The sequence below is a fragment of the Rhipicephalus microplus genome, chromosome X (assembly GCF_043290135.1).
Source record: "Rhipicephalus microplus isolate Deutch F79 chromosome X, USDA_Rmic, whole genome shotgun sequence".
Taxonomy (NCBI): domain Eukaryota; kingdom Metazoa; phylum Arthropoda; class Arachnida; order Ixodida; family Ixodidae; genus Rhipicephalus; species Rhipicephalus microplus.
Window position 1 is genome coordinate 433879976 of NC_134710.1, and position 17004 is coordinate 433896979.

A 17004-nucleotide genomic window follows, 5' to 3' on the forward strand; every position below is an offset into this window, starting at 1 on the left:
TTCCTCTTCTCGACATAGTCGACTATGTTAAAAGTGAAATGGGAGTTGACGCCATCGCCGCAGTCGTGGCCGAGTGGTTAAGGCGATGGTCTTGAAAACCATTGGGTTCTTCCCGCGCAGGTTCGAACCCTGTCGACTGCGTTTCCTCGTTTTTTTCTCTTCTCGACATAAACGACAATGTTCAAAGTGATATAGCAGATGACAAAGGCGCCGTAGTCGTGGCTGAGTGGTTAAGGTGATTGTCTTGAAAACCTTTGGGTTCTCCCGCGCAGGATCGAACCCCGCCGACTGCGTTTCCTGGTTTCGTTTTTCTCTTCTCGAATTAGTCGACAATGTTAAGAGTGAAAGAGGAGTTGACGCCATCACCGCAGTCGTGGCGGAGTGGTTAAGGCGATAGTCTTGAAAACTATTGGGTTCTTCCCGCGCATGTTCGAAGCCTGTCGACTGCGTTTCTTCGTTTCATTTTTCTCTTCTCGACATAATCGACTATGTTAAGAGTGAAAGAGGAGTCGACGCCATCGCCGCATTCGTGGCCGAGTGGTTAAGCCGAAGGTCTCGAAAACCATTGGGTTCTTCCCGCTAAGGTTTGAATCCTGTCGACTGGGTTTCTCGTTCTGTTTTTCTTTTATGGACATAATCGACTATGTTAAGAGTGAAAGAGGAGTTGACGCCATCGCCGCAGTCGTGGCCGAGTGGTTAAGCTGATGGTCTTGAAAACCATTGGGTTCTTCCCGCGCAGGTTTGAATCCTGTCGACTGGGTTTCTCGTTCTGTTTTTCTATTCTCGACATAAACGGCTATGTTCAGAGTGAAGTAGCAGATGATAACCTCGCCGCAGTCGGGGCGGAGTGGGTAAAGCGATGGTCTTGAAAACCATTGGGTTGTTCCCGCTCAAGATCGAACCCTGCCGAATGTGTTTCCTTGTTTTTTTTCTCTTATCGACATAAACGGCTGTGTTCAGAGTGAAATAGCAGTCGATGCCCTCGCCGAAGTCGGGGCGGAGTGGGTAAAGCGATGGTCTTGAAAACCATTGGGTTCTTCCCGCTCAGGATCAAACCCTGCCGACTGCGATTCCTCGTTTTTTTCATTTCTCGACATAATCGACTTTGTTCAGAGTGAAATCGCAGGAGACGCCGTCGCTGTAGTCGTGACCGAGTGATTAAGGCGATGGTCTTGAAAACCTTTGGGTTCTTCCCGCGCAGGATCGAACCCTGCCGACTGCGTTTCCTCGTTTTTTTCTCTTCTCGACATAAACGACTTTGTTCCGAGTGATATAGCAGATGACAACGGCGCCGCAGTCGTGGCTGATCGGTTAAGGTGATTGTCTTGAAAACCTTTGGGTTCTTCCCGCGCAGGATCGAACCCCGCCGACTTCGTTTCCTGGTTTCGTTTTTCTCATCTCGACATAGCCGACTATGTTAAGAGTGAAAAAGGAGTTGACGCCATCACCGCAGTCGTGGCTGAGTGGTTAAGGCGATAGTCTTGAAAACTATTGGGTTCATTCCACGCAGGTTCGAACCCTGCCGACTGCGTTTTCTCGTTTTGTTTTTCTCTTCTCGACATAAACGACTGTGTTCAGAGTAAAATAGCAGATGGCAACGTCGCCGCAGTCGTGGCCGAGTGGTTAAGGCGATAGTCTTGAAAACTATTGGGTTCTTCCCGCGCATATTCCAAGCCTGTCGACTGCGTTTCTTCGTTTCGTTTTTCTCTTCTCAACATAATCGACTATGTTAAGACTGAAAGAGGAGTTGACGCCATCGCCGCAGTCGTGGCCGAGTGGTTAAGCCGATGGTCTTGAAAACCATTGGGTTCTTCCCGCGCAGGTTTGAATCCTGTCGACTGGGTTTCTCATTCTGTTTTTCTATTCTCGACATAATCGACTATATTAAGAGTGAAAGAGGAGTTGACGCCATCGCCGCAGTCGTGGCCGAGTGGTTAAGCCGATGGTCTTGAAAACCATTGGGTTCTTCCCGCGCAGGTTTGAATCCTGTCGACTGGGTTTCTCGTTCTGTTTTTCTATTCTCGACATAAACGACTATGTTCAGAGTGAAATAGCAGATGATAACCTCGCCGCAGTCGGGGCGGAGTGGGTAAAGCGATGGTCTTGAAAACCATTGGGTTCTTACCGCTCAGGATCAAACCCTGCTGACTGCGTTTCCTCGTTTTTTTTTTCATTTCTCGACATAATCGACTTTGTTCATAGTGAAATCGCTGGAGACGCCGTCGCTGTAGTCGTGACCGAGAGGTTAAGGCGAAGGTCTTGAAAACCATTGGGTTCTTTCCACGCAGGTTCGAACCCTGCCGACTGCGTTTTCTCGTTTTTTTTTCTCTTCTCGACATAAAACAGCTACGTTAAGAGTGAAATGGGAGTTGTCGCCATCACCGCAGTCGTGGCGGAGTGGTTAAGGCGATAGTCTTGAAAACTATTGGGTTCTTCCCGCGCATTGTCGAAGCCTGTCGACTGCGTTTCTTCGTTTCGTTTTTCTCTTCTCGACATAATCGACTATGTTAAGAGTGAAAGAGGAGTTGACGCCATCGCTGCAGTCGTGGCCGAGTGGTTAAGCTGATGGTCTTGAAAACCATTGGGTTCTTCCCGCGCAGGTTTGAATCCTGTCGACTGGGGTTCTCGTTCTGTTTTTCTCTTCGTGACATAAACGGCTATGTTCAGAGTAAAATAGCAGATAACAACGTCGCCGCAGTCGTGGCCGAGTGGTTAAGGTGATTGTCTTGAAAACCATTGCGTTCTTCCCGCGCAGGATCAAACCCTGCCTACTGCGTTTCCTGGTTTCGTTTTTCTCTTCTCGATATAAACGGCTATATTCAGAGTGAAATAGCAGATGACGCCGTCGCTGCAGTCGTGGCCGAGTGGTTAAGGTGAAGGTCTCGAAAACCATTGGGTGCTTTCCGCGCAGGTTCAAACCCTGCCGACTTTGTTTACTCGTTTTGTTTTGCTCTTCTTGACAGAGTCGACTATGTTAAGATTGAAATAGGAGTTGATGCCATCGCCGCAGTCGTGGCCGAAAGGTTATGGCGATGGTTCTGAAAACCATTGGGTTCGTCCCGCGCAGGTTCGAATCCTGTCGCCAGCGTTTCCTTGTTTTGTTTTATCTTCTCGATATAAACGGCTATGTTAAGAGTGAAATAGCAGATGACATTGTCGGTGCAGTCGTGGTCGAGTGGTTAAGGCGATGATCTCGAAAACCATTGGGTGCTTCCCGCGCAGGTTCAAACCCTGCCAACGGCGTTTTCTCGTTTTGTTTTTCTTTTCTCAACATAAACGACTATGTTCAGAGTAAAATAGCAGATTACAACGTCGCCGCAGTCGTGGCCGAGTGGTTAAGGTGATTGTCTTGAAAACCATTGGGTTCTTCCCGCGCCAGGATCAAACCCTGCCTACTGCGTTTCCTGGTTTCTTTTTTCTCTTCTCGACATAGTCGACTATGTTAAAAGTGAAATGGGAGTTGACGCCGTCGCCGCAGTCGTGGCCGAGTGGTTAAGGCGATGGTCTTGAAAACCATTGGGTTCTTCCCGCGCAGGTTCGAACCCTGCCGACTGCGTTTCCTCGTTTTTTTCTCTTCTCGACATAAACGACTGTGTTCAGAGTGCTATAGCAGATGACAACGGCGCCGCAGTCGTGGCTGAGTGGTTAAGGTGATTGTCTTCAAAACCTTTGGGTTCTTCCCGCGCAGGATCGAACCCCGCCGACTGCGTTTCCTGGTTTCGTTTTTCTCTTCTCGACATAGTCGACAATGTTAAGAGTGAAAGTGAGTTGACGCCATCAACGCAGTCGTGGCGGAGTGGTTAAGGCGATAGTCTTGAAAACTATAGGGTTCTTCCCACGCATATTCCAAGCCTGTCGACTGCGTTTCTTCGTTTCGTTTTTCTCTTCTCGACATAATCGACTATGTTAAGAGTGAAAGAGGAGTTGATGCCATCGCTGCAGTCGTGGCCGAGTGGTTAAGCCGATGGTCTTGAAAACCATTGGGTTCTTCCCGCGCAGGTTTGAATCCTGTTGACTGGGTTTCTCATTCTGTTTTTCTATTCTCGACATAATCGACTATGTTAGAGTGAAAGAGGAGTTGACGCCATCGCCGCAGTCGTGGCCGAGTGGTTAAGCCGATGGTCTTGAAAACCATTGGGTTCTTCCCGTGCAGGTTTGAATCCTGTCGACTGGGTTTCTCGTTCTGTTTTTCTATTCTCGACATAAACGTCTATGTTCAGAGTGAAACAGCACATGATAATCTCGCCGCAGTCGGGGCGGAGTGGGTAAAGCGATGGTCTTGAAAACCATTGGGTTCTTCCCTCTCAGGATCAAACCCTGCCGACTGCGTTTCCTCGTTTTTTTTCATTTCTCGACATAATCGACTTTGTTCATAGTGAAATCGCAAGAGACGCCGTCGCTGTAGTCGTAACCGAGAGGTTGAGGCGATGGTCTTGAAAACCGTTGGGTTTTCCTGCGCAGGTTCGAACCCTGTCGACTGCGTTACATCGTTTTTTTCTCTTGTCGACTTAAACGGCTATTATAAGAGTGAAATAGGAGTTAACGCCGTCACCGTTGTCATGGCCGGGTGGTTAAGGCGATGGTCTTGAAAACCATTGGGTTCTTCCCGCGCATGTTTGAACCCTGCTGACTGCGTTTTCTCGTTTTGTTTTTCTCTTCTCGACATAGTCGGCTATGTAAAAGAGTGAAATAGGAGTTGACGCCGTCGCCGCAGTCGTGGCCGAGTGGTTAAGGCGATGGCCTTGAAAACCACAGGGCTCTTCCTTTGTAAGTTCAGACCCTGCCGACTGCGTTTCCTCGTTTTTTTCTTTGTTCTCGACATAAACGACTATGTTCAGAGTGAAATACCAGATAAAGCCGCTGTCGCCATCGATGCGGAGTGGTTAAGGCGATGGTCTTGAAAACCTTTGGGTTCTTCCCGCTCAGGATCGAACTCTGCCGACTGCATTTCCTCGTTTTTTTACTTCTCGACATAAACAACTTTGTTCACAGTGAAATCGCAGGAGACGCCGTCGCCGCAGTCGTGACCGAGTGGTTAACGCGAAGGTCTTGAAAACCATTGGGTTCTTTCCACGCAGGTTCAAACCCTGCCGACTGCGTTTTCTCGTTTTTTTTCTCTTCTCGACATAAAACAGCTACGTTAAGAGTGAAATGAGAGTTGTCGCCGTCGCCGTTGTCTTGGCCATGTGGTTAAGGCGATGGTCTTGAAAACCATTGGGTTCTTCCCGTGCAGGTGCGAACCCTGCCGACTGCGTTTTCTCGTTTTGTTTTTCTCTTCTCGACATAGTCGCCTATGTTAAAAGTGAAATAGGGGTTGACGCTGTCGACGCAGTCGTGGCCGAGTGGTTAAAGTAGGTCTTGAAAGCCATTGGGTTCTTCCCGCGCAGGTTTGAATCCTGTCGACTGGGTTTCTAATTCTGTTTTTCTATTCTCGACATAATCCACTATGTTAAGAGTGAAAGAGGAGTTGACGCCATCGCCGCAGTCGTGGCCGAGTGGTTAACCCGATGGTCTTGAAAACCATTGGGTTCTTCCCGCGCAGGTTTGAATCCTGTCGACTGGGTTTCTCGTTCTGTTTTTCTATTCTCGACATAAACGACTATGTTCTGAGTGAAATAGCAGATGATAACCTCGCCGCAGTCGGGGCGGAGTGGGTAAAGCGATGGTCTTGAAAACCATTGGGTTCTTCCCGCTCAGGATCAAACCCTGCTGACTGCGTTTCCTCGTTTTTTTTTCATTTCTCGACATAATCGACTTTGTTCATAGTGAAATCGCTGGACACGCCGTCGCTGTAGTCGTGACCGAGAGGTTAAGGCGAAGGTCTTGAAAACCATTGGGTTCTTTCAACGCAGGTTCGAACCCTGTCGACTGCGTTTTCTCGTTTTTTTTCTCTTCTCGACATAAAACAGCTACGTTAAAGTGAAATGGGAGTTGTCGCCGTCGCCGTGGTCTTGGCCTTGTGGTTAAGGCGATGGTCTTGAAAACCATTGGGTTCTTCCCGCGCAGGATCGAACCATGCCCACAGCGTTTCCTCGTTTTGTTTTTCCTCTTCCCGACATAGTCGACTATGTTAAAAGTGAAACAGGAGTTGACGCCGTCGCCGCAGTCGTGGCCGAGTGGTTAAGGCGATGGTCTTGAAAACCATTGGGTTCTTCCGCGCAGGTGCGAACCCTGCCGACTGTGTTTTCTCGTTTTGTTTTTCTCTTCTCGACATAAACGACTATGTTCAGAGTAAAATAGCAGATAACAACGTCGCCGCAGTCGTGGCCGAGTGGTTAAGGTGATTGTCTTGAAAACCATTGCGTTCTTCCCGCGCAGGATCAAACCCTGCCTACTGCGTTTCCTGGTTTCGTTTTTCTCTTCTCGATATAAACGGCTATATTCAGAGTGAAATAGCAGATGACGCCGTCGCTGCAGTCGTGGCCGAGTGGTTAAGGTGAAGGTCTCGAAAACCATTGGGTGCTTTCCGCGCAGGTTCAAACCCTGCCGACTTTGTTTACTCGTTTTGTTTTGCTCTTCTTGACAGAGTCGACTATGTTATGATTGAAATAGGAGTTGATGCCATCGCCGCAGTCGTGGCCGAAAGGTTATGGCGATGGTTCTGAAAACCATTGGGTTCTTCCCGCGCAGGTTCGAATCCTGTCGCCAGCGTTTCCTCGTTTTGTTTTATCTTCTCGATATAAACGGCTATGTTCAGAGTAAAATAGCAGATGACAACGTCGCCGCAGTCGTGGCCGAGTGGTTAAGGTGATTGTCTTGAAAACCATTGGGTTCTTCCCGCGCCAGGATCAAACCCTGCCTACTGCGTTTCCTGGTTTCTTTTTTCTCTTCTCGATATCAATGGCTATGTTCAGAGTGAAATTGCAGATGACACCGTCGCAGCAGTCGTGGCCGAGTGGTTAAGACGATGGTCTTGAAAACCATTGGGTTCTTACCGCGCATGATCGAACCGTGCCCACTGCGTTTCCTCGTTTTGTTTTTCCTCTTCTCGACATAGTCGACGATGTTAAAAGTGAAATAGGAGTTGACGCCGTCCCCGCAGTCGTGGCCGAGTGGTTAAGGCGATGGTCTTGAAAACCATTGGGTTCTTTCCGCGCAGGTTCGAACGCTGCCGACTGCGTTCCTCGTTTTTTTCTCTTCTCGACATAAACGACTATGTTCAGAGTTATATAGCAGATGACAAAGGCGCCGCAGTCGTGGCTGAGTGGTTAAGGTGATTGTCTCGAAAACCTTTGGGTTCTTCCCGCGCAGGGTCGAACCCCGCCGACTGCGTTTCCTAGTTTCGTTTTTCTCTTCTCGACATAGTCGACAATGTTAAGAGTGAAAGAGGAGCTGACGCTATCACCGCAGTTGTGGCGGAGTGGTTAAGGCGATAGTCTTGAAAACTATTGGGTTCTTCCCGCGCATGTTCGAAGCCTGTCGACTGCGTTTCTTCGTTTCGTTTTTTTCTTCTCGACATAATCGACTATGTTAAGAGTGAATGAGGAGTTAACACCATCGCCGCATTCGTGGCCCAGTGGTTAAGCCGAAGGTCTTGAAAACCATTGAATTCTCCCCGCGCAGGTTTGAATCCTGTCGACTGGGTTTCTCGTTCTGTTTTTCTTTTCTGGACATAATCGACTATGTTAAGAGTGAAAGAGGAGTTGACGCCATCGCCGCAGTCGTGGCCGAGTGGTTAAGCTGATGGTCTTGAAAACCATTGGGTTCTTCCTGCGCAGGTTTGAATCCTGTCGACTGGGTTTCTCGTTCTGTTTTTCTATTCTCGACATAAACGGCTATGTTCAGAGTGAATTAGGAGATGATGCCCTCGCCGCAGTCGGGGCGGAGTGGGTAAAGCGATGGTCTTGAAAACCATTGGGTTCTTCCCGCTAAGGATCGAACCCTGCCGACTGCGTTTCCTCGTTTTGTTTTATCTTCTCGGTATAAACGGCTATGATCACAGTGAAATAGCAGATGACACCGTCGCTGCAGTCGTGGCCGAGCGGTTAAGGTGATGGTCTTGAAAACCATTGGGTTCTTCCCGCGCAGGTTCGAACCCTGCGGACTGCGTTTTCTCGTTTTGTATCTCTCTTCTCGGCATAAACGACTATGTTCAGAGTGAAGTAGCAGATTATAACCTCGCCGCAGTCGGGGCGGAGTGGGTAAAGCGATGGTCTTGAAAACCATTGGGTTCTTCCCGCTCAAGATCGAACCCTGCCGAATGTGTTTCCTTGTTTTTTTTCTCTTATCGACATAAACGGCTGTGTTCAGAGTGAAATAGCAGTCGATGCCCTCGCCGCAGTCGGGGCGGAGTGGGTAAAGCGATGGTCTTGAAAACCATTGGGTTCTTCCCGCTCAGGATCGAACCCTGCCGACTGCGATTCCTCGTTTTTTTCATTTCTCGACATAATCGACTTTGTTCAGAGTGAAATCGCAGGAGACGCCGTCGCTGTAGTCGTGACCGAGTGATTAAGGCGATGGTCTTGAAAACCTTTGGGTTCTTCCCGCGCAGGATCGAACCCTGCCGACTGCGTTTCCTCGTTTTTTTCTCTTCTCGACATAAACGACTGTGTTCAGAGTGATATAGCAGATGACAACGGCGCCGCAGTCGTGGCTGAGTGGTTAAGGTGATTGTCTTGAAAACCTTTGGGTTCTTCCCGCACAGGATCGAACCCCGCCGACTGCATTTCCTGGTTTCGTGTTTCTCATCTCGACATAGCCGACTATGTTAAGAGTGAAAGAGGAGTTGACGCCATCCCCGCAGTCATGGCTGAGTGGTTAAGGCGATAGTCTTGAAAACTATTGGGTTCATTCCACGCAGGTTCGAACCCAGCCGACTGCGTTTTCTCGTTTTGTTTTTCTCTTCTCGACATAAACGACTGTGTTCAGAGTAAAATAGCAGATGACAACGTCGCCGCAGTCGTGGCCGAGTGGTTAAAGTGATTGCCTTGAAAACCATTGGGTTCTTCCCGCGCCAGGATCGAACCCTGCCTACTGCGTTTCCTGGTTTCGTTTTTCTCTTCTCGATATCAATGGCTATGTTCAGAGTGAAATTGCAGATGACACCGTCGCAGCAGTCGTGGCCGAGTGGTTAAGGCGATGGTCTTGAAAACCATTGGGTTCTTCCCGCGCAGGTTCGAACCCTGCCGACTGCGTTTCCTCGTTTTTTTCTCTTCTCGACATAAACGACTGTGTTCAGAGTCATATAGCAGATGACAACGGCGCCGCAGTCGTGGCGGAGTGGTTAAGGCGATAGTCTTGAAAACTAGTGGGTTCTTCCCGCGCATATTTCCAGCCTGTCGACTGCGTTTCTTCGTTTCGTTTTTCTCTTCTCAACATAATCGACTATGTTAGGAGTGAAAGAGGAGTTGACGCCATCGCCGCAGTCGTGGCCGAGTGGTTAAGCCGATGGTCTTGAAAACCATTGCGTTCTTCCCGCGCAGGTTTGAATCCTGTCGACTGGGTTTCTCATTCTGTTTTTCTATTCTCGCCATAATCGACTATGTTAAGAGTGAAAGAGGAGTTGACGCCATCGCCGAAGTCATGGCCGAGTGGTTAAGCCGATGGTCTTGAAAACCATTGGGTTCTTCCCGCGCAGGTTTGAATCCTGTCGACTGGGTTTCTCGTTCTGTTTTTCTATTCTCGACATAAACGACTATGTTCAGAGTGAAATAGCAGATGATAACCTCGCCGCAGTCGGGGCGGAGTGGGTAAAGCGATGGTCTTGAAAACCATTGGGTTCTACCCGCTCAGGATGAAACCCTGCTGACTGCGTTTCCTCGTTTTTTTTTTTCATTTCTCGACATAATCGACTTTGTTCATAGTGAAATCGCTGGAGACGCCGTCGCTGTAGTCGTGACCGAGAGGTTAAGGCGAAGGTCTCGAAAACCATTGGGTTCTTTCCACGCAGGTTCGAACCTTGCCGACTGCGTTTTCTCGTTTTTTTCTCTTCTCGACATAAAACAGCTACGTTAAGAGTAAAATGGGAGTTGTCGCCGTCGCCGTTGTCTTGGCCATGTGGTTAAGGCGATGGTCTTGAAAACCATTGGGTTCTTCCCGCGCAGGATCGAACCATGCCCACTGCGTTTCCTCGTTTTGTTTTTCCTCTTCCCGACATAGTCGACTATGTTAAAAGTGAAACAGGAGTTGACGCCGTCGCCGCAGTCGTGGCCGAGTGGTTAAGGCGATGGTCTTGAAAACCATTGGGTTCTTCCCGCGCAGGTGCGAACCCTGCCGACTGCGTTTTCTCGTTTTGTTTTTCTCTTCTCGACATAAACGACTATGTTCAGAGTAAAATAGCAGATAACAACGTCGCCGCAGTCGTGGCCGAGTGGTTAAGGTGATTGTCTTGAAAACCATTGCGTTCTTCCCGCGCAGGATAAAACCCTGCCTACTGCGTTTCCTGGTTTCGTTTTTCTCTTCTCGATATAAACGGCTATGTTCAGAGTGAAATAGCAGATGACGCCGTCGCTGCAGTCGTGGCCGAGTGGTTAAGGTGAAGGTCTCGAAAACCATTGGGTGCTTTCCGCGCAGGTTCAAACCCTGCCGACTTTGTTTACTCGTTTTGTTTTGCTCTTCTTGACAGAGTCGACTATGTTAAGATTGAAATAGCAGATGATGCCCTCGCCGCAGTCGGGGCGGAGTGGGTAAAGCGGTGGTCTTGAAAACCATTGGGTTCTTCCCGCTCAGGATCGAACCCTGCCGACTGCGTTTCCTCGTTTTGTTTTATCTTCTCGATATAAACGGCTATGTTAAGAGTGAAATAGCAGATGACATTGTCGGTGCAGTCGTGGTCGAGTGGTTAAGGCGATGATCTCGAAAACCATTGGGTGCTTCCCGCGCAGGTTCAAACCCTGCCAACTGTGTTTCCCCGTTATGTTTTTCTCTTCTCGACAAAGTCGACTATTTTAAGAGTGAAATAGCAGATGATGCCCTCGCCGCAGTCGGGGCGGAGTGGGTAAAGCGGTGGTCTTGAAAACCATTGGGTTCTTCCCGCTCAGGATCGAACCCTGCCGACTGCGTTTCCTCGTTTTTTTTTCACTTTTTGACATAAACGACTTTGTTCAGAGTGAAATCGCAGGAGACGCCGTCGCTGCAGTCGTGATCGAGTGGTTAAGGCGATGGTCTTGAAAACCGTTGGGTTCTTCCCGCGGAGGTTCGAACCCTGTCGACTGCGTTTCCTCGTTTTTTTTCTCTTCTCGACTTAAACGGCTATTATAAGAGTGAAATAGGAGTTAACGCCATCGCCGTTGTCGTGGCCGAGTGGTTAAGGCGATGGTCTTGAAAACCACAGGGCTCTTACCGTGCAGGTTTAAACCCTGCCGACTGCGTTTCCTCGTTTTTTCGCTTCTCGACATAAACGGCTATGTAAAAGAGTGAAATAGGAGTTGACGCCGTCGCCGCAGTCATGACCGAGTGGATTAGGCGATGGTCTTGAAAACCGTTGGGTTCTTCCCGCGATGGTTCGAACCCTGCCGACGGCGTTTCCTCGTTTTTTTCTCTTCTCGACATAAAACGGCTACGTTAAGAGTGAAATAGGAGTTGACACCGCCGCCGTCGTCGTGGCCGAGTGGTTGAGACGTTGGTCTTGAAAACCATTGGGATCTTTCCACGCATGTTCGAACCCTGTCGACGGCGTTTCCTCGTTTTGTTTTTCTCTTCTAGACATGAACGTTTTGTTCAGAGTGAAATCGCAGGAGACGGCGTCGCCGCAGTCATGACCGAGTGATTAAGGCGATGGTCTTGAAAACCATTGGGTTCTTCCCACGATGGTTCAAACCTTGCCGACTGCGTTTCCTCGTTTGGTTTTTCTCCTCTCGACATAGTCGACTATGTTAAGAGTGCAATAGGAGTTGACACCGTCGACGCAGTCACTGCCGTGTGGTTAACGCGATGGTCTTGAAAACCATTGGGTTCTTCGCACGCAGGTTCGAACCCGGCAGACTGTGTTTCCTCGTTTCGTTTTCACTTCTCGACATAAACGACTTTATTCAGATTGAAATCGCAGAATACACCTTCGGCGCAGTCGTGTCCGAGTGGTTAAGGCGATGGTCTTGAAAACCATTGGGTTCTTCCCGCGCAGGATCGAACCGTACCGACTGCGTTTCCTCGTTTTGTTTTTCTCTTCTCGACATAGTCGACTATGTTAAGAGTGAAATAGGAGATGACGCCGTCTCTGCAGTCACTGCCGAGTGGTTAAGGCGATGGTCTTGAAAACCGTTGGGTTCTTCCCGCGATGGTTCAAACCCTGCCGACTGTGTTTCCTCGTTTTGTTTTTCTCTTCTCGAAATAGTCGACTATGTTAAGAGTGAAATTGGAGTTGTTGCCATCGCCGCAGTCGTGGCCGAGTGGTTAAGACGATGGTCTTGAAAACCAATGGGATCTTTCCGCGCATGTTCGAAGCCTGTCGACTGCGTTTCCTCGTTTTGTTTTTCCTCTTCTCGACCTAGTCGACTATGTTAAAAGTGAAATAGGAGTTGACAAAGTCGCCGCAGTCGTGGCCGAGTGGTTAAGGCGATGGTCTTGAGAACCATTGGGTTCTTCCCGCGCAGGATCGAACCGTACCGACTGCGTTTCCTCGTTTTGTTTTTCTCTTCTCGACATAGTCGACTATGTTAAGAGTGAAATAGGAGTTGACGCCGTCTCTGCAGTCATTGCCGAGTGGTTAAGGCGATGGTCTTGAAAACCGTTGAATTCTTCCCGCGATGGTTCAAACCCTGACGACTGTGTTTCCTCGTTTTGTTTTTCTCTTCTCGACATAGTTGACTATGTTAAGAGTGAAATTGGAGTTGATGCCATCGCCGCAGTCGTGGCCGAGTGGTTAAGACGATGGTCTTGAAAACCAATGGGATCTTTCCGCGCATGTTCGAAGCCTGTCGACTGCGTTTTCTCTTCTCTACATAAACGACTATGTTCAGAGTAAAATAGCAGATAACGACGTCGCCGCAGTCGTGGCCGAGTGGTTAAGGTGATTGTCTTGAAAACCATTGCGTTCTTCCCGCGCAGGATCGAACCCTGCCTACTGCGTTTCCTGGTTTCGTTTTTCTCTTGTCGATATAAACGGCTATGTTCAGAGTGAAATAGCAGATGACCCCGTCGCTGCAGTCGTGGCCGAGTGGTTAAGGTGAAGGTCTCGAAAACCATTGGGTGCTTTCCGCGCAGGTTCAAACCCTGCCGACTGTGTTTACTCGTTTTGTTTTGCTCTTCTTGACAGAGTCGACTATGTTAAGATTGAAGTAGGAGTTGAGGCCATCGCCGCAGTCGTGGCTGAAAGGTTATGGCGATGGTCTTGAAAACCATTGGGTTCTTCCCGCGCAGGTTCGAATCCTGTCGGCTGCGTTTCCTCGTTTTGTTTTATCTTCTCGATATAAACGGCTATGTTCAGAGTGAAATAGAAGATGACGTTGTCGGTGCAGTCGTGGTCGAGTGGTTAAGGCGATTGTCTCGAAAACCACAGGGCTCTTACCGTGCAGGTTCAAACCCTGCCGACTGCGTTTCTTCATTTTTTTCGCTTCTCGACATAAACGGCTATGCAAAACACTGAAATAGGAGTTGACGCCGTCGCCGCAGTCATGACCGAGTGGTTAATACGATGGTCTTGAAAACCATTGGGTTCTTCCCGCGCAGGTTCAAACCCTGCCGACGGCGTTTCCTCGTTTTTTTTCTCTTCCCGACATAAAACGGCTACGTTAAGAGTGAAATAGGAGTTGACACCGCCGCCGTCGTCGTGGCCGAGTGGTTAAGACGTTGGTCTTGAAAACCATTGGGATCTTTCCGCGCATGTTCGAACCCTGTAGACGGCGTTTCCTCGTTTTGTTTTCTCTTCTCGACATGAACGTTTTGTTCAGAGTGAAATCGCAGGAGACGGCGTCGCCGCAGTCATGACCGAGTGATTAAGGCGATGGTCTTGAAAACCATTGGGTTCTTCCCGCGATGGTTCAAACCCTGCCGACTGCGTTTCTTCGTTTGGTTTTTCTCTTCTCGACATAGTCAACTATGTTAAGAGTGCAATAGGAGTTGACACCGTCGACGCAGTCGTGACCGAGTGGTTAACGCGATGGTCCTGAAAACCACTGGGTTCTTCGCACGCAGGTTCGAACCCGGCAGACTGTGTTTCCTCGGTTCGTTTTCGCTTCTCGACATGAACGACTTTATTCAGAATGAGCTCGCAGATGACACCTTCGGCGCAGTCGTGTCCGAGTGGTTAAGGCGATGGTCTTGAAATCCATTGGGTTCTTCCCGCGCAGGATTGAGCCGTACCGACTGCGTTTCCTCGTTTTGTTTTTCTCTTTCAACATAGTCGACTATGTTAAGAGTGAAATAGGAGTTGACGTCGTCTCTGCAGTCATTGCCGAGTGGTTAAGGCGATGGTCTTGAAAGCCGTTGGGTTCTTCCCGCGATGGTTCAAACCCTGCCGACTGTGTTTCCTCGTTTTGTTTTTCTCTTCTCGAAATAGTCGACTATGTTAAGAGTGAAATTGAAGTTGATGCCATCGCCGCAGTCGTGGCCGAGTGGTTAAGACGATGGTCTTGAAAACCAATGGGATCTTTCCGCGCATGTTCGAAGCCTGTCGACTGCGTTTCCTCGTTTTGTTTTTCCTCTTCTCGACCTAGTCGACTATGTTAAAAGTGAAATAGGAGTTGACACAGTCGCCGCAGTCGTGGCCGAGTGGTTAAGGCGATGGTCTTAAAAACCATTGGGTTCTTCCCGCGCAGGATCGAACCGTACCGACTGCGTTTCCTCGTTTTGTTTTTCTCTTCTCGACATAGTCGACTATGTTAAGAGTGAAATAGGAGTTGACGCCGTCTCTGCAGTCATTGCCGAGTGGTTAAGGCGATGGTCTTGAAAACCGTTGGGTTCTTCCCGCGATGGTTCAAACCCTGCCGACTGTGTTTCCTCGTTTTGTTTTAATCTTCTCGACATAGTCGACAATGTAAGAGTGAAATTGCAGTTGATGCCATCGCCGCAGTCGTGGCCGAGTGGTTAAGACGATGGTCTTGAAAACCAATGGGATCTTTCCGAGCATGTTCGAAGCCTGTCGACTGCGTTTTCTCGTTTTGTTTTTCTCTTCTCGACATAAAGGACTATGTTCAGAGTAAAATAGCAGATAACAACGTCGCCACAGTCGTGGCCGAGTGGTTAAGGTGATTGTCTTGAAAACCATTGCGTTCTTTCCGCGCAGGATCGAACCCTGCCTACTGCGTTTCCTGGTTTCGTTTTTCTCTTCTCGATATACACGGCTATGTTCAGAGTGAAATAGCAGATGACCCCGTCGCTGCAGTCGTGGCCGATTGGTTAAGGTGAAGGTCTGGAAAACCATTGGGTGCTTTCCGCGCAGGTTCAAACCCTGCCGACTGTGTTTACTCGTTTTGTTTTGCTCTTCTTGACAGAGTCGACTATGTTAAGATTGAAATAGGAGTTGATGCCATCGCCGCAGTCGTGGCTGAAAGGTTATGGCGATGGTCTTGAAAACCATTGGGTTCTTCCCGCGCAGGTTCGAATCCTGTCGGCAGCGTTTCCTCGTTTTGTTTTATCTTCTCGATATAAACGGCTATGTTCAGAGTGAAATAGCAGATGACATTGTCGGTGCAGTCGTAGTCGAGTGGTTAAGGCGATGGTCTCGAAAACCATTGGGTGCTTCCCGCGCAGGTTCAAACCCTGCCAACTGTGTTTCCTCGTTTTGTTTTTCTCTTCTCGACATAGTCGACTATGTTAAGAGAGAAATAGCAGATGATGCCCTCGCCGCAGTCGGGGCGGAGTGGGTAAAGCGGTGGTCTTGAAAACCATTGGGTTCTTCCCATTCAGGATCGAACCCTGCCGACTGCCTTTCCTCGTTTTTTTTCACTTTTAGACATAAACGACTTTGTTCAGAGTGAAATCGCAGGAGACGCCGTCGCTGCAGTCGTGATCGAGTGGTTAAGGCGATGGTCTTGAAAACCGTTGGGTTCTTCCCGCGCAGGTTCGAACCCTGTCGACTGCGTTTCCTCGTTTTCTTCTCTTCTCGACTTAAACGGCTATTATAAGAGTGAAATAGGAGTTAACGTCATCGCAGTTGTCGTGGCCGAGTGGTTAAGGCGATGGTCTCGAAAACCATTGTGTTCTTCCCGCGCAGGATCGAACCATGCCGACTTCGTTTCCTCGTTTTGTTTTCCTCTTCTCGACATAGTCGGCTATGTTAAAAGTGAAATAGGAGTTGACGCCGTCGCCGCAGTCATGGCCGAGTGGTTAAGGCGATGGTCTTGAAAACCACAGGGCTCTTACCGTGCAGGTTCAAACCCTGCCGACTGCGTTTCCTCGTTTTTTTCGCTTCTCGACATAAATGGCTATGCAAAAGACTGAAATAGGAGTTGACGCCGTCGCCGCAGTCATGACCGAGTGGTTAACGCGATGGTCCTGAAAACCATTGGGTTCTTCGCACGCAGGTTTGAACCCGGCAGACTGTGTTTCCTCGGTTCGTTTTCGCTTCTCGACATAAACGACTTTATTCAGAATGAAATCGCAGATGAAACCTTCGGCGCAGTCGCGTCCGAGTGGTTAAGGCGATGGTCTTGAAAACCATTGGGTTCTTCCTGCGCAGGATCGAACCCTGCCGACTGCGTTTCCTCGTTTTTTTTTCTCTTCTCGTCATGAACGTTTTGTTCAGAGTGAAATCGCGGGAGACGGCGTCGCCGCAGTCATGACCGAGTGGTTAAGGCGATGGTCTTGAAAACCATTGGGTTCTTCCCGCGATGGTTCAAACCCTGCCGACAGCGTTTCTTCGTTTGGTTTTTCTCTTCTCGACATAGTCGACTATGTTAAGAGTGCAATAGGAGTTGACACCGTCGACGCAGTCTTGGCCGAGTGGTTACCGCGATGGTCCTGAAAACGATTGGGTTCTTCCCGCGCAGGTTCGAACCCTGCCGACTGCGTTTCCTCGTTTTTTTCACTTTTTGACATAAACGACTTTGTTCAGAATGAAATCGCAGATGACACCTTCGGCGCAGTCGTGTCCGAGTGGTTAAGGCGATGGTCTTGCAAACCATTGGG

The 17004-nt window shown here is 49.0% G+C and overlaps 21 non-coding genes across 21 annotated transcripts; all 21 read left to right on the forward strand.

Moving 5' to 3' along the window:
• The first annotated feature begins 59 nt into the window (after nt 1-59).
• TRNAS-UGA (transfer RNA serine (anticodon UGA)) lies at nt 60-141 on the forward strand. Its single transcript has one exon. It is a non-coding gene; the product is annotated as a tRNA-Ser (tRNA).
• Nucleotides 142-1449: 1308 nt separating this feature from the next.
• TRNAS-UGA (transfer RNA serine (anticodon UGA)) lies at nt 1450-1531 on the forward strand. Its single transcript has one exon. It is a non-coding gene; the product is annotated as a tRNA-Ser (tRNA).
• A 230-nt stretch (nt 1532-1761) lies between these two features.
• On the forward strand, nt 1762-1843 carry TRNAS-UGA (transfer RNA serine (anticodon UGA)). The gene has a single exon. It is a non-coding gene; the product is annotated as a tRNA-Ser (tRNA).
• A 73-nt stretch (nt 1844-1916) lies between these two features.
• TRNAS-UGA (transfer RNA serine (anticodon UGA)) lies at nt 1917-1998 on the forward strand. The gene has a single exon. It is a non-coding gene; the product is annotated as a tRNA-Ser (tRNA).
• Nucleotides 1999-3161: 1163 nt separating this feature from the next.
• On the forward strand, nt 3162-3243 carry TRNAS-CGA (transfer RNA serine (anticodon CGA)). Its single transcript has one exon. It is a non-coding gene; the product is annotated as a tRNA-Ser (tRNA).
• A 231-nt stretch (nt 3244-3474) lies between these two features.
• On the forward strand, nt 3475-3556 carry TRNAS-UGA (transfer RNA serine (anticodon UGA)). Its single transcript has one exon. It is a non-coding gene; the product is annotated as a tRNA-Ser (tRNA).
• A 2546-nt stretch (nt 3557-6102) lies between these two features.
• TRNAS-UGA (transfer RNA serine (anticodon UGA)) lies at nt 6103-6183 on the forward strand. Its single transcript has one exon. It is a non-coding gene; the product is annotated as a tRNA-Ser (tRNA).
• Nucleotides 6184-7038: 855 nt separating this feature from the next.
• TRNAS-UGA (transfer RNA serine (anticodon UGA)) lies at nt 7039-7120 on the forward strand. Its single transcript has one exon. It is a non-coding gene; the product is annotated as a tRNA-Ser (tRNA).
• Nucleotides 7121-7967: 847 nt separating this feature from the next.
• Nucleotides 7968-8049, forward strand: TRNAS-UGA (transfer RNA serine (anticodon UGA)). The gene has a single exon. It is a non-coding gene; the product is annotated as a tRNA-Ser (tRNA).
• Nucleotides 8050-8739: 690 nt separating this feature from the next.
• On the forward strand, nt 8740-8821 carry TRNAS-UGA (transfer RNA serine (anticodon UGA)). The gene has a single exon. It is a non-coding gene; the product is annotated as a tRNA-Ser (tRNA).
• Nucleotides 8822-9052: 231 nt separating this feature from the next.
• On the forward strand, nt 9053-9134 carry TRNAS-UGA (transfer RNA serine (anticodon UGA)). Its single transcript has one exon. It is a non-coding gene; the product is annotated as a tRNA-Ser (tRNA).
• Nucleotides 9135-10139: 1005 nt separating this feature from the next.
• Nucleotides 10140-10221, forward strand: TRNAS-UGA (transfer RNA serine (anticodon UGA)). Its single transcript has one exon. It is a non-coding gene; the product is annotated as a tRNA-Ser (tRNA).
• Nucleotides 10222-10762: 541 nt separating this feature from the next.
• On the forward strand, nt 10763-10844 carry TRNAS-CGA (transfer RNA serine (anticodon CGA)). The gene has a single exon. It is a non-coding gene; the product is annotated as a tRNA-Ser (tRNA).
• Nucleotides 10845-12469: 1625 nt separating this feature from the next.
• On the forward strand, nt 12470-12551 carry TRNAS-UGA (transfer RNA serine (anticodon UGA)). Its single transcript has one exon. It is a non-coding gene; the product is annotated as a tRNA-Ser (tRNA).
• A 528-nt stretch (nt 12552-13079) lies between these two features.
• On the forward strand, nt 13080-13161 carry TRNAS-CGA (transfer RNA serine (anticodon CGA)). The gene has a single exon. It is a non-coding gene; the product is annotated as a tRNA-Ser (tRNA).
• Nucleotides 13162-13235: 74 nt separating this feature from the next.
• TRNAS-UGA (transfer RNA serine (anticodon UGA)) lies at nt 13236-13317 on the forward strand. The gene has a single exon. It is a non-coding gene; the product is annotated as a tRNA-Ser (tRNA).
• A 1315-nt stretch (nt 13318-14632) lies between these two features.
• Nucleotides 14633-14714, forward strand: TRNAL-UAA (transfer RNA leucine (anticodon UAA)). Its single transcript has one exon. It is a non-coding gene; the product is annotated as a tRNA-Leu (tRNA).
• An 852-nt stretch (nt 14715-15566) lies between these two features.
• TRNAS-CGA (transfer RNA serine (anticodon CGA)) lies at nt 15567-15648 on the forward strand. Its single transcript has one exon. It is a non-coding gene; the product is annotated as a tRNA-Ser (tRNA).
• A 228-nt stretch (nt 15649-15876) lies between these two features.
• Nucleotides 15877-15958, forward strand: TRNAS-UGA (transfer RNA serine (anticodon UGA)). The gene has a single exon. It is a non-coding gene; the product is annotated as a tRNA-Ser (tRNA).
• Nucleotides 15959-16185: 227 nt separating this feature from the next.
• TRNAS-UGA (transfer RNA serine (anticodon UGA)) lies at nt 16186-16267 on the forward strand. The gene has a single exon. It is a non-coding gene; the product is annotated as a tRNA-Ser (tRNA).
• A 227-nt stretch (nt 16268-16494) lies between these two features.
• Nucleotides 16495-16576, forward strand: TRNAS-UGA (transfer RNA serine (anticodon UGA)). Its single transcript has one exon. It is a non-coding gene; the product is annotated as a tRNA-Ser (tRNA).
• Nucleotides 16577-17004: the final 428 nt, after the last annotated feature.